The sequence below is a fragment of the Hyperolius riggenbachi genome, chromosome 11 (assembly GCF_040937935.1).
Source record: "Hyperolius riggenbachi isolate aHypRig1 chromosome 11, aHypRig1.pri, whole genome shotgun sequence".
In the NCBI taxonomy this organism is placed as follows: Eukaryota; Metazoa; Chordata; class Amphibia; order Anura; family Hyperoliidae; genus Hyperolius; species Hyperolius riggenbachi.
The window spans coordinates 9,518,700-9,539,318 of NC_090656.1; the positions used below are offsets into that span (position 1 = coordinate 9,518,700).

Below are 20,619 nucleotides of genomic sequence, written 5' to 3' on the forward strand. Positions count from 1 at the left end.
ATATATATATATAGCTTTAAGTTTACAACTAAGGAGATTTTGAGCAATTATTTATTAATTGTAACTGCTATTGGGGATATTTTACAAAATATTGCACTGTAATACGTGGAAATATCTTATCTATCAATAAAAATCTAATGTTGTCATCCTCCGGCCACGCCCACCACCCTACCATACCGGAAATCCGCATGACGGGTGAGTGACAGCCGCCTCGTCCAATCAGCAGGAGGCAGGAAGCCTCGGAAGCGGACGTGAGGTTGAGTGGCAGAGGGATTGACCAATAGCGGGCCGGGGAGGTGAGTGGGCGGGGTTCCGGCTGTTGGCGGGGAGAATGAGCTGTGGAGTGGACGGGAGAGTGCAGCAGTGTTACTGAGGTGAGGCGGGTCTGCGCTGCTCGGGCGGCTCTGTATCTCCGGCGGACCGGGGTGACAGCGCAGTCTCCTCTGTCCTGTCAGGAATAGGGGCTGGCGGTATCGACCCCCCCGCTTCTGTGATGGTATGGCCGAAGCGTATGATTAGAGATAGGGAAGGAATGTACCATGCGTGCTGTGTGGGGGTGTCAGGCGCCTGTGTGGCCCTGGTTGGGGTGCTCAGTTCTCTCGGGGGCTGCTGCCTATGGGAAAAGTCATGGCTGCTGGTGACTCGCCACACACAGGAGCCACCATGGCTGCTTCGTGTCATCAACTGCCAGCATAGTACAAACCTTCAGTGCTGACTCTCCTTCACAGCACAGGGGCCTGATAGCCAGACATGAGGTGGCCATGGCCATACATCTAGTGTTTTGCTGGCCCCATTGATCAACCGATTTTATAATTTTATAAAATGGAGAGAAAATACAGTAGGTGGAGTCGACAATAGTTGACCAATTTCAGTGTTCTCCCTAGGTTCTTTTAGGCGGGTGCTCCACTCGGCTAGTTTTGGTGAGCACCCGGCTGTCATCGGCTCACCTCCTCCTATTCTGTAAGCCAGGGGTGCCCATTGGGTAGATCGTGATGGACTTCATAGTAGATCCCGACCGCAATACATTTTACCAGGGCTGTGGAGTTGGTACAAAAATCTTCCGACTCCTCAGTTTATGAAACCTCCGACTCCAGGTATCCAAAATGGCTCCGACTCCTTAGTCAAATACTTACCAGGGCTGTGGATTTTGTACAAAATCATCCGACTCAAACTCTGAGTCATCAGTTTGTAAAATCACCAATTCCGACTCTGGGTATCCAAAATTACTGACTCCTCGACTCCGACTTCTCAGCCCTGGATTTTACATTCTGTATATACAATGCTCTTAAAATATGCTCTTAAAATTGTACATAGGTAGATCATTTTGACTTGCTAATTTCTAAAAGTAGCTTGCAAGCCAAAAAAGTATGGGCACCTCTGCTGTGAGCAGAGTTGTGCACAGAAGCCTGGACCTGCATTCTCTCATGTCGCTCCACCTGGCTACTTTTTTCATGCCACCCGGCTGGAAAAAAATTCTGGGGAGAACACTGGATTTCTGGCTCAATTGCTTTGTCGATTGAGCAGGATGGAAGATGTCGGATCTTAAAGGAATAGGCTACTGTTCGCATGATTTCAATAAAGTTTTTTGTTTTGGAGCATGGAGGAGCAACATCGTTCAGACTGATTAGAGTCCGAATCTGCAGAGTTTCCCCGCAGGCAAATCGTGCGGGGAAACTATGCCATAAGGAATAATGGTGCCACCGTCCGAATCGCTTGCCATAGCAGCATTTTATCTCATAGCCGTACATGGCTTCCTGGGATTCAACGGCGTCCTTGCACAACAAGGAAGTGCTGCTGTGCGTCTTGCAGGGCGCATGGAGGCTAGTGGAAAAGGGCCCTTAGTGAAGGTGATTTGCATGGGATCTTGCTTGCAGTGTATGGGCCACTAGTCCATTGACTTTTGCTCAACCACACTGCAGTTAACTATATAATTTTGATTGTACAGAATTATTGGCGTTAGTCTACTTGAGGTTACCCACGGTGCTTCCTGCTCACAGAAGTTTGGCCGTGACCACTGATTGGTAAGAAATATGAGACCCTGAAGGAATTGCAATCCATGCCTCTTACCAAATAGGTTTAGTACAGTTGCGTGAGCGGAGGCGGTAACTGTGCCTGATGCACAGCGGCTGAAGGCCCTGGTGTGCAATTTAAGTGTTACGGTTTCCTACTGGGTGCCTTTTTTTTTTTTTTTTTTTTTTTTTTTTACAAATTGGTGGACTTAACCAGCCTGGCGGTATGGACGAGCTCAGCTCGTCCATCACCGCCGGAGGCTGCCGCTCAGGCCCTGCTGGGCCGATTTGCATGAAATAAAGTGCAGCACACGCAGCCGGCACTTTGCCAGCCGCGTGTGCTGCCCGATCGCCGCCGCTCTGCGGCGATTCGCCGCGAGCAGCGGCGAAAGAGGGTCCCCCCAGCCGCCCGAGCCCTGCGCAGCCGGAACAAATAGTTCCGGCCAGCGCTAAGGGCTGGATCGGAGGCGGCAGACGTCAGGACGTCGGCTGACGTCGATGACGTCACTCCGCTCGTCGCTATGGCGACGATCTAAGCAAAACAAGGAAGGCCGCTCATTGCGGCCTTCCTTGTTTATTCTGGGCGCCGGAGGCGATCGGAAGAACGCCTCCGGAGCGCCATCTAGTGGGCATTCATGCAGCCAACTTTCAGTTGGCTGCATGAAATAGTTTTTTTTTTATTAAAAAAAAACCCTCCCGCAGCCTCCCTGGCGATCTTATCAGAACGCCAGGGTGGTTGTCACAAGCTGGAACCAAGCACCTGGGAGTATGGCTGGGGAGTTGAGGAGTCGTAGCAATTTTGGGTACCTGGAGTCGCAGTCGGTGGTTTCATAAACTGAGTCGGATGATTTTCGTACCGCCTCCACAGCTCTGCCTGTGGGTCCCCTCAACTAGACTAGCCCCTATTTACCCCCTCACTGCATACGGTACATGTAGCAGATCTAGATAAGGTTGTACAATCAGCGCTAGTCTAATTGAGGGGACCTAGTGGGAAACCTCACGTACCAACTTTTGTTCCCTGCTTGCAGAAAGCGCACTAATTTGACTAATTTGTAAGAAATATGCACCTAGTGGGAACCACTATCCTTTAAAGGGAACCTTAACTGTAAAAAAAAAAGTTTTACTTACCTGGGGCATCTACCAGCCCCCTGCAGCTATCCTGTGCCCTCAGTTACTCATGGCTCCTCTGGTTTCCCGCTGCCAGCTAGTTTCGTTTTTGCCGGCCGCCACGTGTACATTTTTACGCATTGCTGGTGATGCAGAAAGCTATTGCAGACATCAACAAGTACATTTTTACGCGTTACGGGTGTAATGCATAAAATTTTACGCATTACAACCGTAACGCATAAAAATGTACTCGTTGATGTCTGCAATAGCTTTCTGCATCACCAGGAATGCGCAAAAATGTACACGTGGTGGCCGGCCGACTCCCAGTCGGCAAAAACGAAACTAGCTGGCAGCGGGAAACCAGAGGAGCCATGTGTGACTGCGAGGGCACAGGATGGCTGCAGGGGGCTGGTAGATGCCCCAGGGAAGTAAAACCCTTTTTTTTATACAGGCGGGGACCGGCGCTCTGCAGGAGGCGGGGGAGCGGCATGAGTGACACTAGGGAGGTAAATACAGCCCGCTGCGTGTCGCTAGCGCGGCTGTAATTTATGGGGGAGAGCGGAGCGCAGGGGGGACTTAGGGGGGGAGTCAAATAGCAACGGAGGCTGGGCACTATAGCCAGACCCAGCCTCTGTGTATAGATTTCATTCTAAGATCCCCACCTCGGGTTCTCTTTATGCAATTTCTAAAATTGCACGCCAGGACTCTCAGCCGCTGGGCTTTTGGCACCAGGGCTGTGGAGTCGGTACAAAAATCATCCAACTCCTCAGTTTATTGAACCCACTGACTCCGACTCCAGGTACCCAAAATTACTCAGACTCCACAGCCCTGTTTTGCACGGCGCTCTCTTCGATTTCTCCTCTGTTCGCACAACTTTACTAAACCTATCAGGTGGATAAGGTTTCTCGCTGAGTCCCCTAATCCTTAGGCCCGGTTCACTTTATAGGGTTAAAAAAAAAAGTCCCGGATTGGAAGGGAATGGAACCAATGTTAACCTATGGATCCGTTCACATCCGTCCGTTCCGCGTGATCCGCTAAACGGACCGCTACTTTGGTTCCGCAGCAATTTTTCCGGATTCCCAGCGGAATGGTAACGGAAGCTGAAGTCCTGCATTGGGGCAATATGAAAACAGGACATTTCTTCACACTAGTGGAGAAATGGACCGTTCTAAATAGAAAAATACACGGGGGGGGGGGGGGGGGGGGGGGGTGAGGGGTGTTGGCTCGGGGTTGTTCGGTTGGGGGTGTAGGGAAACAGGTGTGAAATCAAATTTGTTTTAACAGATCAGTTTGCCACTTCAACACAAGTGTGACTTGTCTTGACTTGTCTTTGCCTTACAAATTAGTGGTCGTGACCAAGTTGCAGAGAGCAGGTAGCGGCTGTTAATCTATGGGGTTTCCCGCAATATACTCTTGATTGTGCGACCTTATCTATATTTGCTAGATGTATGTAGTGTAGGGCTAAATACACCGACTATACCGTGATCACATTTGTTAGGTAGGTCCATATATCACAAAAATGTGGCAAGCCGGTATGAGCTAGGTGAGGCAAAATTAGGCGAGGGTCACCCTATGCAACATTGCGTCCATTTTGCCTGAATTCACATGCGGGGTTTCCCTATGGACCTACTGCGATTTTGTGTTTTTTGAAGGTGCGATTTTGGTCTGGTTTAAAAACTACATGTACTACTTTTTTGTGTATTTTTAAATTGCATGCAATTTGCACATTAGGTATTCAAATGGGATAAAACAAACTAAAATTGCGTCAAATAAGAGCTGGTACTTTCCAGATGGTGAAACACCTTGGCAGTCTTTGTTAATCACTTGACAGCTGATTAATCAGTCAGGCACATGGTTACTAATCATTGGCCATCTGAATCTGATCAGCCTTGGGTGAAGATGCCCAATAATTCCATGTTGGATGCTAATTTAAAGCAGCATACAACAGCTATGCAGAATAGATTGCAATGCCAGAAATTGACAGTGTCCCACTGCAGACAACAGCTTTGCAGAATAGTTTGCCACAGTCAGTCACACCACAACAGTCATTAGCATTATCACGCTGACACGCTATGCAAAGGAGGTGGGGGAAGTACAAACTTTGATTGACAGGTGTGTGGGCGGGGTCTGACACTTGCCCAGCTATTGATGTAGACTTGGGAGGAGTGAGCTGCGTGGGATTGATAGCCTGTGGGCAGAGTCAGCCCAGCCAATGACATGGAGGCGCTGGGAGAAGTGAGCCGCTGCGAGAGCCTGTGGGCGGAGTCTGCTTGCCGCTCAGCTGATAGGCTGCAGTGTACACTTGGCGGAAGTGAGCCGCCTCCATCACCGCAAGGGACCCGCTGAGCCGCCGCTGCAGGGAGCGGTAAGCTGTGCACAGCGGGAGAGGGGACTGCTATACTGCTTGCAGAGGGGAATGAAATCGCAGCTAAGACGATCACGAAATCAACATTTCCGTGATCGCGATTTTGATCCCCAAACGGTTTATCGTTCAGGCCTACTAGGTAGAGTGAAGGCTCTGGCTAGTAAGTGTATTTTTCCACATGCAGTTGATAGGCAGTAAAAAGACTGTTGAACTCTCACAAATGCTCACTGCTGCCTGGTAACTGCTTGCTGAGCACACAGTTCAACTGCTCGCGGAAAAGAGGCCTAAGGGTCCTTTCACATGGGCAGCTGAACTGCGCGCTCAGTGAGCAGTTACCAGGCAGCAGCAAGCAGTTGTGAGAGTTTTATAGTCTTTTCTCTGCCTTTCAACTGCCCGTGTGAAAGGGCTCTAAAGGTGGTTACACTCGTCAGATTAGCAGCAGATAGATCATCAGATGATTTCTTATCTATCTGATGCGTTTTTAGAACATTTTTTACTAGGATAGAATTCCAATAGATTTCAGTTTGAAATCTATTGAAATTCGATCTGATGGCATTTTTTTGCCATCAGATTTCCATTATGGCCAATGCAAAATAAGCAATCTCATCAGATCGACCTAGATTTTCCATCCTGCCAGTTCGATGGAAATCCATCGAAATCGGCCGTTGATCGGTCGATTGGCCAACCGATTTGCGATCGGTCGGCCAGAAAATCGTCTGAGTGTATGGGCCCCTTAAGTCTTTGGAAAATGAAAGATCACAGACCAATTTTACCCCCTTCCATGTAGTATGAGAGACATACCTACACAGTCTATTCTATGGAGCTGAACTCCCCATCACACAGAAATCTTTGCAAGATGCTGCACACACAGATGCTGTACAGACACAAAAGATCAGTATCTGCAAAAGATCCGTTCCTGCAAATTGCATTCATAGTCTATGATATCTGCAGATCATCATACACACCTTGTTTAACGGACAATTATCTGTAGATCAGATCCACCAGGATGGATCTTCAGATCTGCAGATAATTGTCTGATCTGCAGATGAATGTCTGTTAAACAAGGTGTGTATGATGATCTGCAGATATCATAGACTTTGAATGCATTTTGCAGGAACGGATCTTTTGCGGATACTGATCTGTTGCATGTGTACAGCATCTGTGTGTGCAGCATCCTGCAAAGATTTCTGTCTGATGGGGAGTTCAGCTCCATAGAATAGACTGTGTAGGTATGGCTCTCATACTACATGGAAGGGGGTAAAATTGGTCTGTGATCTTTCATTTTCCAAAGACTTTTATCTGATGTGTGTACCAATCTTTAGGCTTCTTTTCCACAAGCAGTTGAACTGTGTGCTCAGCAAGCAGTTACCAGGCAACAGTGAGCAGTTGTGAGCGGTTGAGGCATTTCACTGCCTATCAACTGCTTGTGGAAAAGGGCCCTAAGAGTCTGGAGTTAGTCTAGTTGAGGGGACCGGCTCTACTTTCTGCAATAAATCACGGAAAACTAGCCGCAGCTAGAATCAAAGTACATAGAGTACTAATTTGGCCTGCAAAATGTCGTCATTTGTTTAATAATTACAATTATATAAAAGCACGTAGCTTTGCGGAATGCAAATTTAAAGTGGTTTAGCCGGGAGCAGAGCAGGTGCCAGCGGCGGCGCGGAAAAACCACAGCACCCGCTGTTTTGATCTCAAGATCGTCTTGGTATTGATGACAATTTCGGTTTAAAAAAAATCGAAAATCATCCAGCCCTACCGTGCATGCCCAGTAGAGCAAAGCACTCGGGCAAGTAGGTAAAAGCTGTACATGAGCGGTTTAGTTTAACCACTTGAGGACTACAGTCTTTCTAACCCTTAAGGACCAGGCACTTTTTTTCCACTCAGACCACTGCAGCTTTCACGGTTTATTGCTCGCTCATACAACCTACCACCTAAATGAATTTTGGCTCCTTTTCTTGTCACTAATAAAGCTTTCTTTTGGTGCTATTTGATTGCTCCTGCGATTTTTACTTTTTATTATATTCATCAAAAAAGACATGAATTTTGGCAAAAAAATGATTTTTTTAACTTTCTGTGCTGACAATTTTCAAATAAAGTAAAATTTCTGTATACATGCAGCGCGAAAAAAATGTGGACAAACATGTTTTTGATTAAAAAAAACCCATTCAGTGTATATTTATTGGTTTGGGTAAAAGTTATAGCGTTTACAAACTATGGTGCAAAAAGTGAATTTTCCCATTTTCAAGCATCTCTGACTTTTCTGACCCCCTGTCATGTTTCATGAGGGGCTAGAATTCCAGGATAGTATAAATACCCCCCAAATGACCCCATTTTGGAAAGAAGACATCCCAAAGTATTCACTGAGAGGCATAGTGAGTTCATAGAAGATATTATTTTTTGTCACAAGTAAGCGGAAAATGACACTTTGTGACAAAAAAAAGTAAAAAAAAAAGAATCCATTTCTTCTAACTTGCGACAAAAAAAAATGAAATCTGCCACGGACTCACCATGCCCCTCTCTGAATACCTTGAAGTGTCTACTTTCCAAAATGGGGTCATTTGTGGGGTGTGTTTACTGTCCTCGCATTTTGGGGGGTGCTAATTTGTAAGCACCCCTGTAAAGCCTAAAAGTGCTCATTGGACTTTGGGCCCCTTAGCGCAGTTAGGCTGCAAAAAAGTGCCACACATGTGGTATTGCCGTACTCAAGAGAAGTAGTAGAATGTGTTTTGGGGTGTATTTTTACACATACCCATGCTGGGTGGGAGAAATATCTCTGTAAATGACAATTTTTTCATTTTTTTTACACACAATTGTCCATTTACAGAGTTATTTCTCCCACCCAGCATGGGTATGTGTAAAAATACACCCCAAAACACATTGTACTACTTCTCCCGAGTACGGCGATACCACATGTGTGGCACTTTTTTGCACCCTAACTGCGCTAAAGGGCCCAAAGTCCAATGAGCACCTTTAGGATTTCACAAGTCATTTTGCGGAATTTGATTTCCAGACTACTCCTCACGGTTTAGGGCCCCTAAAATGCCAGGGCAGTATAGGAACCCCACAAATGACCCCATTTTAGAAAGAAGACACCCCAAGGTATTCCGTTAGGAGTATGGTGAGTTCATAGAAGATTTTATTTTTTGTCACAAGTTAGTGGAAAATGACACTTTGTGAAAAAAACAATAAAAATCAATTTTCCGCTAACTTTTGACAAAAAATAAAATCTTCTATGAACTCACCATACTCCTAACGGAATACCTTTGGGTGTCTTCTTTCTAGAATGGGGTCATTTGTGGGGTTACTATACTGCCCTGGCATTTTAGGGGCCCTAAACCGTGAGGAGTAGTCTTGAAACCAAATGTCGCAAAATGACCTGTGAAATCCTAAAGGTACTCATTGGACTTTGGGCCCCTTAGCGTACTTAGGGTGTAAAAAAGTGCCACACATGTGGTACCGCCGTACTCAGGAGAAGTAGTATAATGTGTTTTGGGGTGTATTTTTACACATACCCATGCTAAGTGGGAGAAATATCTCTGTAAATGACAATTGTTTGATTTGTTTTACACACAATTGACCATTTACATAGAAATTTCTCCCACCCAGCATGGGTATGTGTAAAAATACACCCCAAAACACATTATACTACTTTTCCTGAGTACGGCGGTACCACATGTGTGACACTTTTTTGCAGCCTAGGTGCGCTAAGGGGCCCAACGTCCTATTCACGGGTCATTTTGAGGCATTTGTTTTCTAGACTACTCCTCGCGGTTTAGGGCCCCTAAAATGCCAGGGCAGTATAGGAACCCCACAAGTGACCCCATTTTAGAAAGAAGACACCCCAAGGTATTCCGTTAGGTGTATGGCGAGTTCATAGAAGATTTTATTTTTTGTCACAAGTTAGTGAAAAATGACACTTTGTGAAAAAAAACCAATAAAAAATCAATTTCCGCTAACTTTTGACAAAAAATAAAATCTTCTATGAACTCGTCATACACCTAACAGAATACCTTGGGGTGTCTTTTTTTCTAAAATGGGGTCACTTGTGGGGTTCCTATACCGCCCTGGCATTTTACGGGCCCAAAACCGTGAGTAGTCTGGAAACCAAATGTCTCAAAATGACTGTTCAGGGGTATAAGCATCTGCAAATTTTGATGACAGGTGGTCTATGAGGGGGCGAATTTTGTGGAACCGGTCATAAGCAGGGTGGCCTTTTAGATGACAGGTTGTATTGGGCCTGATCTGATGGATAGGAGTGCTAGGGGGGTGACAGGAGGTGATTGATGGGTGTCTCAGGGGGTGGTTAGAGGGGAAAATAGATGCAATCAATGCACTGGGGAGGTGATCGGAAGGGGGTCTGAGGGGGATCTGAGGGTTTGGCCGAGTGATCAGGAGCCCACACGGGGCAAATTAGGGCCTGATCTGATGGGTAGGTGTGCTAGGGGGTGACAGGAGGTGATTGATGGGTGTCTCAAGGTGTGATTAGAGGGGGGAATAGATGCAAGCAATGCACTGGCGAGGTGATCAGGGCTGGGGTCTGAGGGCATTCTGAGGGTGTGGGCGGGTGATTGAGTGCCCTAGGGGCAGATAGGGGTCTAATCTGATAGGTAGCAGTGACAGGGGGTGATTGATGGGTAATTAGTGGGTGTTTAGGGTAGAGAACAGATGTGAACACTGCACTTGGGAGGTGATCGGACGTCGGATCTGCGGGCGATCTATTGGTGTGGGTGAGTGTTCAGTTTGCCCGCAAGGGGCAGGTTAGGGGCTGATTGATGGGTGATCAGTGGGTTATTACAGGGAAGGACAGATGTAAATAATGCCCTGGCGAATTGATAAGGGGGGGTCTGAGGGCAATCTGAGCGTGTAGGCGGGTGATTGGGTGCCCGCAAGGGGCAGATTAGGGTCTGATCTGATGGGTAACAGTGACAGGTGGTGATAGGGGGTGATTGATGGGTGATTGATGGGTAATTAGTGAGTGTTTAGAGGAGAGAATAGATGGAAACACTGCGCTTGGGTGGTGATCTGATGTCGGATCTGCGGGCGATCTATTGGTGTGGGTGGGTGATCAGTTTGCCCGCAAGGGGCAGGTTAGGGGCTGATTGTTGGGTGGCAGTGACAGGGGGTGATTGATGGGTGATAGGTGATTGGCAGGTGATTGACAGGTGATCAGTGGGTTATTACATGGAAGGACAGATGTAATTAATGCACTGGTGAATTGATAAGGGGGGGGGGGGTCTGAGGGCAATCTGAGCGTGTGGGCGGGTGATTGGGTGCCCGCAAGGGGCAGCTTAGGGTCTGATCTGATAGGTAACAGTGACAGGTGGTGATAGGGGGTGATTGATGGGTGATTGATGGGTAATTAGTGGGTGTTTAGAGAAGATAACAGATGTAAACAATACATTTGGGAGGTAATCTGACGGCGGGTTTGCGGGCGATCTAATGGTGTGGGTGGGAGATCAGATTGCCCGCAAGGGGCAGGTTAGGGGCTGATTGATGGGTGGCAGTGACAGGGGGTGATTGATGGGTGATAGGTGATTGGCAGGTGATTGACAGGTGATCAGTGGGTTATTACAGGGAAGAACAGATGTAATTAATGCACTGGCGAATTGATAAGGGGGGGTCAGAGGGCAATCTGAGCGTGTTGGCGGGTGATTGGGTGCCCGCAAGGGGCAGATTAGGGTCTGATCTGATAGGTAAAAGTGACAGGTGGTGATAGGGGGTGATTGATGGGTGATTGATGGGTAATTAGTGGGTGTTTAGAGGAGAGAATAGATGTAAACAATGGATTTGGGAGGTGATCTGATGTCGGATCTGCGGGCGATCTATTGGTGTGGGTGGGTGATCAGATTGCCCGCAAGGGGCAGGTTAGGGGCTGATTGTTGGGTGGCAGTGACAGGGGGTGATTGATGGGTGATTGATGGGTGATTGACGGGTGATTGACGGGTGATTGACGGGTGATTGACGGGTGATTGACGGGTGATTGACGGGTGATTGACGGGTGATTGACGGGTGATTGACAGGTTATCAGGGAAGATAGATGCATACAGGGGGGGGGGGGTCTGGGGAGAATCTGAGGGGTGGGGGGGGGTGATCAGGAGGGGGCAGGGGGCAGGGGGGGATATAAAAAAAAAAAATAGCGTTGACAGATAGTGACAGGGAGTGATTGATGGGTTATTAGGGGGGTGATTGGGTGCAAACAGGGGTCTGGGGGGTGGGCAGGGGGGGGTCTGAGGGGTGCTGTGGGCGATCAGTGGGCGGGGGGGGGGCAGATCAGTGTGTTTGGGTGCAGACTAGGGTGGCTGCAGCCTGCCCTGGTGGTCCCTCGGACACTGGGACCACCAGGGCAGGAGGCAGCCTGTATAATACACTTTGTATACATTACAAAGTGTATTATACACTTTGTATGCGGCGATCGCGGGGTTAACATCCCGCCGGCGCTTCCGTATGGCCGGCGGGATGTTACGGCGGGTGGGCGGAGCCAGTTGCCGGGGGAAGCGCGCGTCATCAATGACGCGATCGCTCCCCCGGCATGCCTAAAGGACGCGCTGCCTGAAGGCGTATTGCGGTCCTTTAGGCATCCACTTTGCCGCCGCCCATGGGCTGTGGGCGGTCGGCAAGTGGTTAAGTAATGGTATAGTCCCACACCCAGTAGGGCAAAATACTACTTTAAGGCCTGGTGCACACCAAAACCCGCTAGCAGATCCGCAAAATGTTAGCAGATTTTGAAACGCTTTTTGTTATTTTTCTATGGCGTTTTGCTAGCGTTTTGCGGATTGCTGCAGCGGATTTCAGTATAGTAGATTTCATATATTGTTACAGTAAAGCTGTTACTGAACAGCTTCTGTAACAAAAACGCCGGCAAAACCGCTCTGAACAGGCGTTTTTCAGAGCGGTTTGCGGTTTTCCTATACTTAACATTGAGGCAGAAACGCACCCGCAATCCAAAAAATGCCTCACCCCGGCATTTTTCGTTTCTGCAAAACGCCTCCTGCTCTGGTGTGCACCACCCCATTGAGATACATTGCCCAAGCGGATCCAACGCTGAAGAAGCCGCTCGGTGTGCACCAGCCCTTAGGGCCGGTTCACACTGGCACTTAAAGTGAATGGGAACCAAATAAAAAAAAAAAAAATGAAGCAAATGCTTACCTAAGGAGAGGGAAGACTCTGGGTCGTATAGAGTTTTCCGTCTCACCTCTCGGTGCCCTCTATCCTGTGCTGGCTCCCCCCGTTTCAATCCCCTGCCGAAAGGGTATTTGGAAGTCTTCGGGAGCCGTGTCCTCCTGAAGACGTGCGGCTCCATACTGCACAGGCGTGAGCGTGCAAGAGAGCGTGCTTGCGCAGTACAGGGCCGCCTTTCTTCAGGAGCACTCGGGCTCCCTGAAGACTTCTGAAGCCTCCTTTGGCCGGGTAAAGCAGTATTTGACTAATTTAGTCAAATACTGCTACCGGGTGAGGCAGCACCGGAACGAGGGGACCAGGAGAGGAGTCGGAAGGCTCTATAGGACCCAGAGCCTTCCCTCTCCTTGGGTAAGTATCTGTCTCATTTTTTATTTTTTTTAAATGCGGTTCCCATTCACTTTAAGTGGTAAACGGATCCGTTCCTGTTCAGTTCCGTTTGTCCATATATCCCCTCCCCAGACCCATTACCAAAGTTCATTATGCCTACTAGAACTGGCCATTTTGTAGTCAGTGTACATCACAGGATCTGTTTCTCATTTCCTCCCGTGCAGTGCGTCAGTTTCCATTCCGCTGCCTTAGATATCCGAAAAAATCTGCTGTGCCAAACTTGCGGTCCGTTCAGTGGAGCGTGTGGAATGGATCACTTCGAATAGATGAATGTGAATGGATCCATAGGTTAACAGTGGATCTGTTCTCATCTGTTCCGATCCGCGATAAAAAAAAAAGTTTTTATTACCAGTGTGAACCAGGCCTAAGGGCTCTCAAACCCACTAGCAGCCTTTTCTAAGCGCTAGCGATCTGAAAAGCTCTTGCTAATGCAATGCTATGGGGGTATTTTTATAAAATCACATCGCTCAAGTGGGATCACACCCATAGCATTACATTAGCAAGAGCTTTTCATATCACAAAGCGCTCAGAAAAGCACTTCTAGTGGGCTCCAGGCCTAAAGCTGTATTAGTTTGACATAATGTACAATGCTGAGTAAGAGCATGTGACATCTGATTTTTTAAGCTTATGCTGTCTCTTTGCAGGCAACCCCACCTTTCACCACCAGGAGGCGTTAGCTGTGTGTGCCTAGTAACTGCGTCTGGTTATCTGTGTGCGATTTGGGTAACACACGAGGTAAGCTTACTGCATCGCTGTTTCTTGACAACTTTGTGTGTAGTTGTGGAAGGAGTTTTCTTTCTTCAGAAGGACTCATCCAGCACTGTGTAATAAACAGGGGGTGCAGATCACAGACCTGTGTGTGTAGCAAGCAGGGATGAGCTTTCCGATGCGTATCTTTTCGTAAGAGCATGAGAGCGATTGCACGTATGGGCCATGACAGAGTGAGTTAAAGAGAGTTTGAAGCCTTGCACAAATCCTCTAACATTTATCTTCAGCAATATGAGCATAGTTAAAACGCAGCATTCCTGTGGCAGAACAATGTCATTAAACCCCCCAAATACCGGGGCAAAATTATGATTTTCCAGGTCATGGATTTTGCTACCCGGGGAGGCAGAGCTTGCCGCTGTAGCTCTGCCCCCATTAGCATCAATCACCGCTGATCGCCGCCTCTCTCCCCCGCCCCTCTCAGTGAAAGAAGACCGAGAGAGGCAGGGATTGATGTGAGTGGAGGCAAAGCTTTGCCTCTACCAGGAAGCGCTCCCCGCATTTTACCCAGGATATTTGGGGGGTTTATTATAGTGTTCTGCCGCTGGGATGTGGCGTGTTGGCTAAGCTCATATTTTAGGACTTTAGGACAAGAGCAATTTTCAGATACTCCTTCCTATTCATTCACCAACAACTTTATTAGTACTTATACCTAAATGATCTATATATTGTTTTTTACAGGACGAAGTAGACTTTTAGCATGTGATAACTTAATAATAATAATTTTTTTTTTTTAGTAATTACCTTATTTTCTATGCATTTTAACCACTTGAGGACCCACCCTTTACCCCCCTTAAGGACCAGCGTTGAATTATGTGATCTGTGCTGGGTGGGCTCTACAGCCCCCAGCACAGATCAAACACCAGGCAGAGAGATCAGATCACCCCCCCTTTTTTCCCCACTAGGGGGATGATGTGCTGGGGGGGTCCGATCTCTCCTGCCTGCGTGTGGCTGGCGGGGGGGGGGGGGGGCACCTCAAAGCCCCCCTCCGCGGCGAAATTCCGCTTCCCCCCCTCTCCTACCTGGCCGCCTGGTGATCGGGGCTGCACAGGACGCTATCCGTCCTGTGCAGCCTGTGACAGGACGTCCCCTGTCACATGGCGGCGATCCCCGGCCGCTGATTGGCCTGGGATCGCCGATCTGCCTTACGGCGCTGTACAATGTAAACAAAGCGGATTATTTCCGCTTGTGTTTACATTTAGCCTGCGAGCCGTGATCGGCGGCCCGCAGGCTATTCACGGAGCCCCCCGCCGTGAATTGACAGGAAGCAGCCGCTCACGCGAGCGGCTGCTTCCTGATTAATTAGCCTGCAGCCGGCGACGCAGAACTGCGTCGCTGGTCCTGCAGCTGCCAGTTTGCCGACGCGCGGTATGAGTGCGCGGTCGGCAAGTGGTTAAAGGGAAAACGAGGGAAAAAATAGAAAAAAAACATACCGGTACTATTTCTGCATTTACATCCATTATAGCTTTACAATAAACAGTGCTAACTATAAGTTAAACCAACAAATTTTATTTGCTTATCCATCCTGGTTATTACAACATTTAGATTATGTTCCCAGTACAATGTATGGTGACAATATTGTATCTGAAAATAAGTGTCCTTTTTTTTTTTTTTTTTTTGTATTTTGTTTACTTTTCTCATTGTACACTATCGATGATTCCAATACCTTATTTTCAAAAATAGTAATATACACTCATGGCATACATATTTAAAAAGCCATGTTCCTAAAGTAACAATGTTTTTTTTTGTTTTATATTCTGTAACTTTGTTTTCATTTTACAAGTCTTTTATTTTGGTACAGAATATGCAAAAATTTAATAGCTTTGAATTCAGTTTGTGACAAAAAAGAATACACAAGACATGGAAATCCTGAAACTCTAAACTTTATTCTACTACCTATCACAGTTACCACATATGTCTCTTGTAGTTTTCCTACAACTTTCCCAGGTTTGATCATAATTCTGAAAATGACTTTTTAGGTTTTGATTGAGTTTGGCCCTACCTATTTTTTTATGTGACAGGGATCCAAGCTTTAAGACACACCAAAAAGTATTCTACAACTCGTCACGGTTAAAATGACAGGGCTGTGGAGTCGGTCCAAAAATACTCCGACTCCTCAGTTTAGGATTCCACCGACTCCGACGACTCGACTCCGACTCCTCTAATTTGCATATTACAATTTTGTTGATTAACAGTATGTAACGTGAAATTCGTCTCTAACTGCCAACGCTTAGGAATTTTACAAGACATCTGAAGTGAGAAGGATGTGTAGACTACTATATTTATTCCCTTTAGACTAAAACTAGTCCTTGGTAAGAGTACTTGTAAAAGGTACAGGCCGGAACAAAGAACATCTATCAGGCCCTAGGCAATGTAACTGTGGGTACATGTAAGAATGATGTGCAGGTACTCTGCAGGGGAATGAGGAGATTCTTCCTCTATTACACATTCTTCATGCACAATCTGAACAAGGTTTATGGGTGACAGACAACACCTCTGTGTTCAATGTGCACAGCATTCTCAGTGGATTCCCTGCAGCTCTGTGGGGAGTGCATATGTAGAGTATAGTACTACTGTGTAACAAAGTAAACCTGAGACAGATGAAATTAAAGTTTTATACATACCTGGGGCTTCCTCCAGCCCCCTTCAGGATAATCAGTCCCTCGCTGTCCTCCTCCGCCACCTGGATCTTCTGCTATGAGTCCAGGTACTTGAGCCAGTCGGGCGTAGTGCGCATGCACACACTCCGCCGCCAGGAGCATACTACACCTGTGCAGCACTATTGCGCAGGTGCAGAATGTACCTGGCTGTGGGAGCGGCACGTGGCTGGACTGCGCTGACTGACTGAATTACCAGGACTCGTAGCAGAAGATCCAGGTGGTGGAGGACAGCGAGGGACTGATTGGCCTGAAGGGGGCTGGAGGAAGCCGCAGGTATGTATAAAACTTTACTTTTCATCCGTCTCAGGTACCGTTTAATTTGTAGTCACCAAACCAAATTTTAACAACCTATCAAATTATTTGATTTCATCAGCAAAGGGAGTGCGTACATTTGCATAAATCAGCATCAGTGCAGAATTATTTCCATCTCATTGACGATCTCTATTAGTGACACAGCTACACATCAGGCTTTATTCTTACAGCATAGATGTTATTTAGTGTATATAAGAGATTCCTGTGTACACATCATATATACAGTCACAATCAGATATGTATATCTGACCTTTAAAAATACGGGGACTGCTTTATTGAAGCAGCACAAGTAACTAAGTTTGATTGGTTTATTTCATTTTTGTGGACTAAGCACAGCTATTACTGTATATATACATTATTTTTAATGACTATTTTCTGAGATAGAACATTTTATCATATTTTCTATTTTAATTACAGTTACAAATTCATTAGGAGTCGGAGTCGGTGCATTTTTTCCCGACTCCGACTCCAGGCACCCAAAATTGCCCGACTCCACGACTCCGACTCCACAGCCCTGTAAAATACCACATGTGCCTCATTTAGTAACAAACTGGTGGTGCAATCTCCACAACTACACTGGACGTATATATATGTCCTGTTGTCATGAAGTGCAGTGTTCTCCCCAGGCTCTTTTAGCCGGGTGCTCCACCCGGCTAGATTTGGTGACCACCCGGCTGTCATTGGCTCACCTCCTCACCACCTCCTATGCTGTAAGCAGAGTTGCCCTGCATTTTCATCTCTACCCACCCGGCTGCTTTTTCATGCCACCCGGCTGGAAAATAATTTTTGGGGGAGAACACTGAAGTGGTGATATCACCCTTGTCGCTGCTTCTGCCTGCTGCGCTCCACGCTCTCCTTCATCTCTTTGATAGTACTTCCTCTTTCATAGCCGGAATGGGGAAGTATCAGAGAGATGGAACATGACACAGAGCGCTGCGACCAGATAGGCGAGATATACCCGCTGGCGGCACGTACGTACAAATGCTCGGTTTCCGTTCTGAATTAGGCAGAACGGAGATTTCAACTCTAGTAAATTAAAAAGTACCTGACACGAGCGGAAAGAACCTGCCCAATCCAGATTATAATGGGGGAGTTAGTGTTGACACAAGGCAGACTGTCTCTAGGAATTGACAATGAGATGCTGAGGGCTCTTTCACATCTAGACCGCGCGCAGGAGCCGTTCTCCCGCCTGCGTTATATGCCCTGCGGCGTGTCGTCGGGATGTAGCGGTGCGACACAATAATTAACCTGACGGGAAAACGCAGACTCCCAACGATGTAAAGCCCCCGGGTGCGTCGTACTGCAATGCATCAAACGCAGCGTCGGGTGTGAAAGGCGAAATGAAAGTCTATGGACTTTTTCCTTTTACCTTGGTTAACAAAAAGATTCGACTTTGCGTCAAAATGCAGCAAATGGGCTCTGGTGTGAAAGAGCCCTAATAATTCGGGTTTGGTTGCCTATTGGAGTTGGGCCAATCAGATACAATCCTTGCTGATTTTAATTGGCCCAGTCCCAAGCTGTATATAGTCTGAATTCAAGCCAGATTTATTATCTATCTCTAGCGGGTCGAATGGATTCATGTTACTGGTGCGAAATAATTCTCCTTAAAGAGGAGCTGTTAGGTAAAGGGTCTCAGAGAAAAAAAACACATATATCAGTAGCTAAATATTGGCTGTACTTACATTACATATGCATTTCACTGTCCACGTTTGGATTTCACAGAATTTTTATATAGTATTTGCAGAGATTGAAGCTCCTGACAGCTCATGGCAGGTTCCATGTTTGACTGTCTTGTATGAAGCCAATTGTGATGTAATATCCTCCCTTACCCTGCTTCCTGATTGATGATTCCTTAGTCCTCCCAAGTTCAAGCCCTCAGACACTCCCACCAATCTCTGGTCTAACAGGCATATTGCCTGTCACTCTGATTCGAATCGGATCATTGAAAAGATCCGGATCTTTGAACCGAATATTTGAATCATTTGCAGCAGCGTGAGAGAAGCTGCAGTTCCTGCTTCTTCCAGACATCCACTGTGAACCGAATCTCGGATGATTCGACTCACAAAAAAGATCCAGATCAAAGATCCTAATGTTCATGATCCGGACAACACTGCTGTGCAGTGAATATTAACCCTCCTGGCGGTTTATTAAAAATCCGCCAGGGGGCAGCAAAGTCTTTTTTTTTTTTATTTTTTTTTTTTTTTCATGTAGCGAGACAGTCTCGCTACATGATAGCCGCTGCTGAGCGGCATCCCCCCAGCCCCTCCGATCGCCTCCGGAGATCAGGAGATCCCGTTCAAAGAACGGAATCTCCTGGAGGGCTTCCCCCGTCGCCATGGCGACGGGCGGCATGACGTCACCGACGTCGTGATGTCATTGGGAGTACCGATCTACCCCTCAGCGCTGCCTGGCACTGGTTGGCCAGGCAGCGCATGGGGTCTGGGGGGGGCTCACGGCGCGGGGAGCGCCGCGTAATCGGCGCAGAGCGGCGGCGATCAGAGGGCACACACAGCTAGCAAAGTGCTAGCTGCGTGCTGCAAAAAAAAAAATTATCAAAATCGGCCCAGCAGGGCCTGAGAAATCCCCCTGCGCGGCATAGCCCGTGCTCAGCACGGGCTTACCGCCAGGGAGGTTAATTAGCCATGTGGCTAGGAACAATAGCGGACTCCTGCAGTATACTCTAACGGAACATGTGCACTGTGAACAGCACATTGATTTTTCAGTGCTGTGAGCTGGGCTGCAAGTTACAAGCTGCAGTAACATGAGCCTGTAACTTCCCACTGTGAAAGCAGCCTTAGGGCGGGATAGGTAAATGAAGGGGAGGACCAAGGGAGTGCAGTAGGGAGAAGAAACAGCCCCAGCATGCTCTGCAGTATCTGTTATGCGGCCTGCTGGCCTCCGTAGGAGTTTGGGAATAAAGAGGCTTGCTATTCAGCAAACAACATCAAAGTAAGGGCCTTTTTCCACTAGCCTGCGATTTGCGATTTGCTTCTGATCGCAAATCGCAAGGTACATTAAACTAATGGAAACTGCATCAGCAATTTCCATTAGTGCGATCCGATTGCGATGCGATTTTGGTCAAAGCGCAATCGTTGTCCTTCCGCGTTTTGTATGCGATTGAGCTGGACTATAATGAGTATAGTAGCTCAATCGCAAACGCAATCGCATGGTGGAAATTGAAACGCGATTGCGATCGCGATCGGAATCGCGATCGCAATCGCGGTCGCATTTCATAGTGGAAAAGAGCCCTTAGAGAGATTTTTAAAGAGAACCAGAGATGAAGCACCCTCTTGTATTTTACCTTATAAATCAGTGGGAACATGACAGTAAACACCTAATCTGCCCTTTGTTTCATTGTTCTCTGTGTAATCTGACTGTTATCACGTCTGATAAGAATCCCCGACTGAGAAGTCAGGCTGCTCCGTCTAGCTTTGCTACAGAAAGATTATAGCTAACTCTGTATTCTGTGGTGTTATTTCAAGCCCAAGCCTGCCCCCTTGTGGCTTTGCTATAATGACTCAGCTATAATCATTCCCAGCAAAGCCAGATTTAATTGCTCAGTCTGGGATTCTTGTGACTGCTGTTAACAGACACTTTTAGCAGTGAGGAGGAAACAGAGAGCATGGTAATTGTTTTCTCTAATGTTCTTACTGATATACATGGTAAAATACACAAGGGTGCTTCGTCTCTGGTTCCCTTTAACTTCAGTATTGCCTTTTTGGCTTCCTTGTAAACTGTTTAACACAGGAGAATCGAGATTTAAATTAGCTTTTGCAGCCTGACAGTTACTCTTTAAATCTTTTATTGATAAGCGTATAAGGACTAGTTCATACTT

General features: G+C 47.1%; 1 protein-coding gene across 7 annotated transcripts in view; it reads left to right on the top strand.

Annotated features, from left to right (window-relative positions):
• Positions 1 to 275: 275 nt before the first annotated feature.
• Positions 276 to 20,619, top strand: part of RFWD3 (ring finger and WD repeat domain 3) — a 117,902-nt gene continuing 97,558 nt past the window's right edge. The window contains exons 1-2 of one of the 7 annotated variants that reach the window (XM_068261725.1): positions 276 to 296; positions 13,692 to 13,782. The gene's annotated coding sequence lies outside the window, so the exon portion shown is untranslated. The other 6 variants (XM_068261720.1, XM_068261723.1, XM_068261726.1 and 3 more) reach the window with 6 other exon arrangements.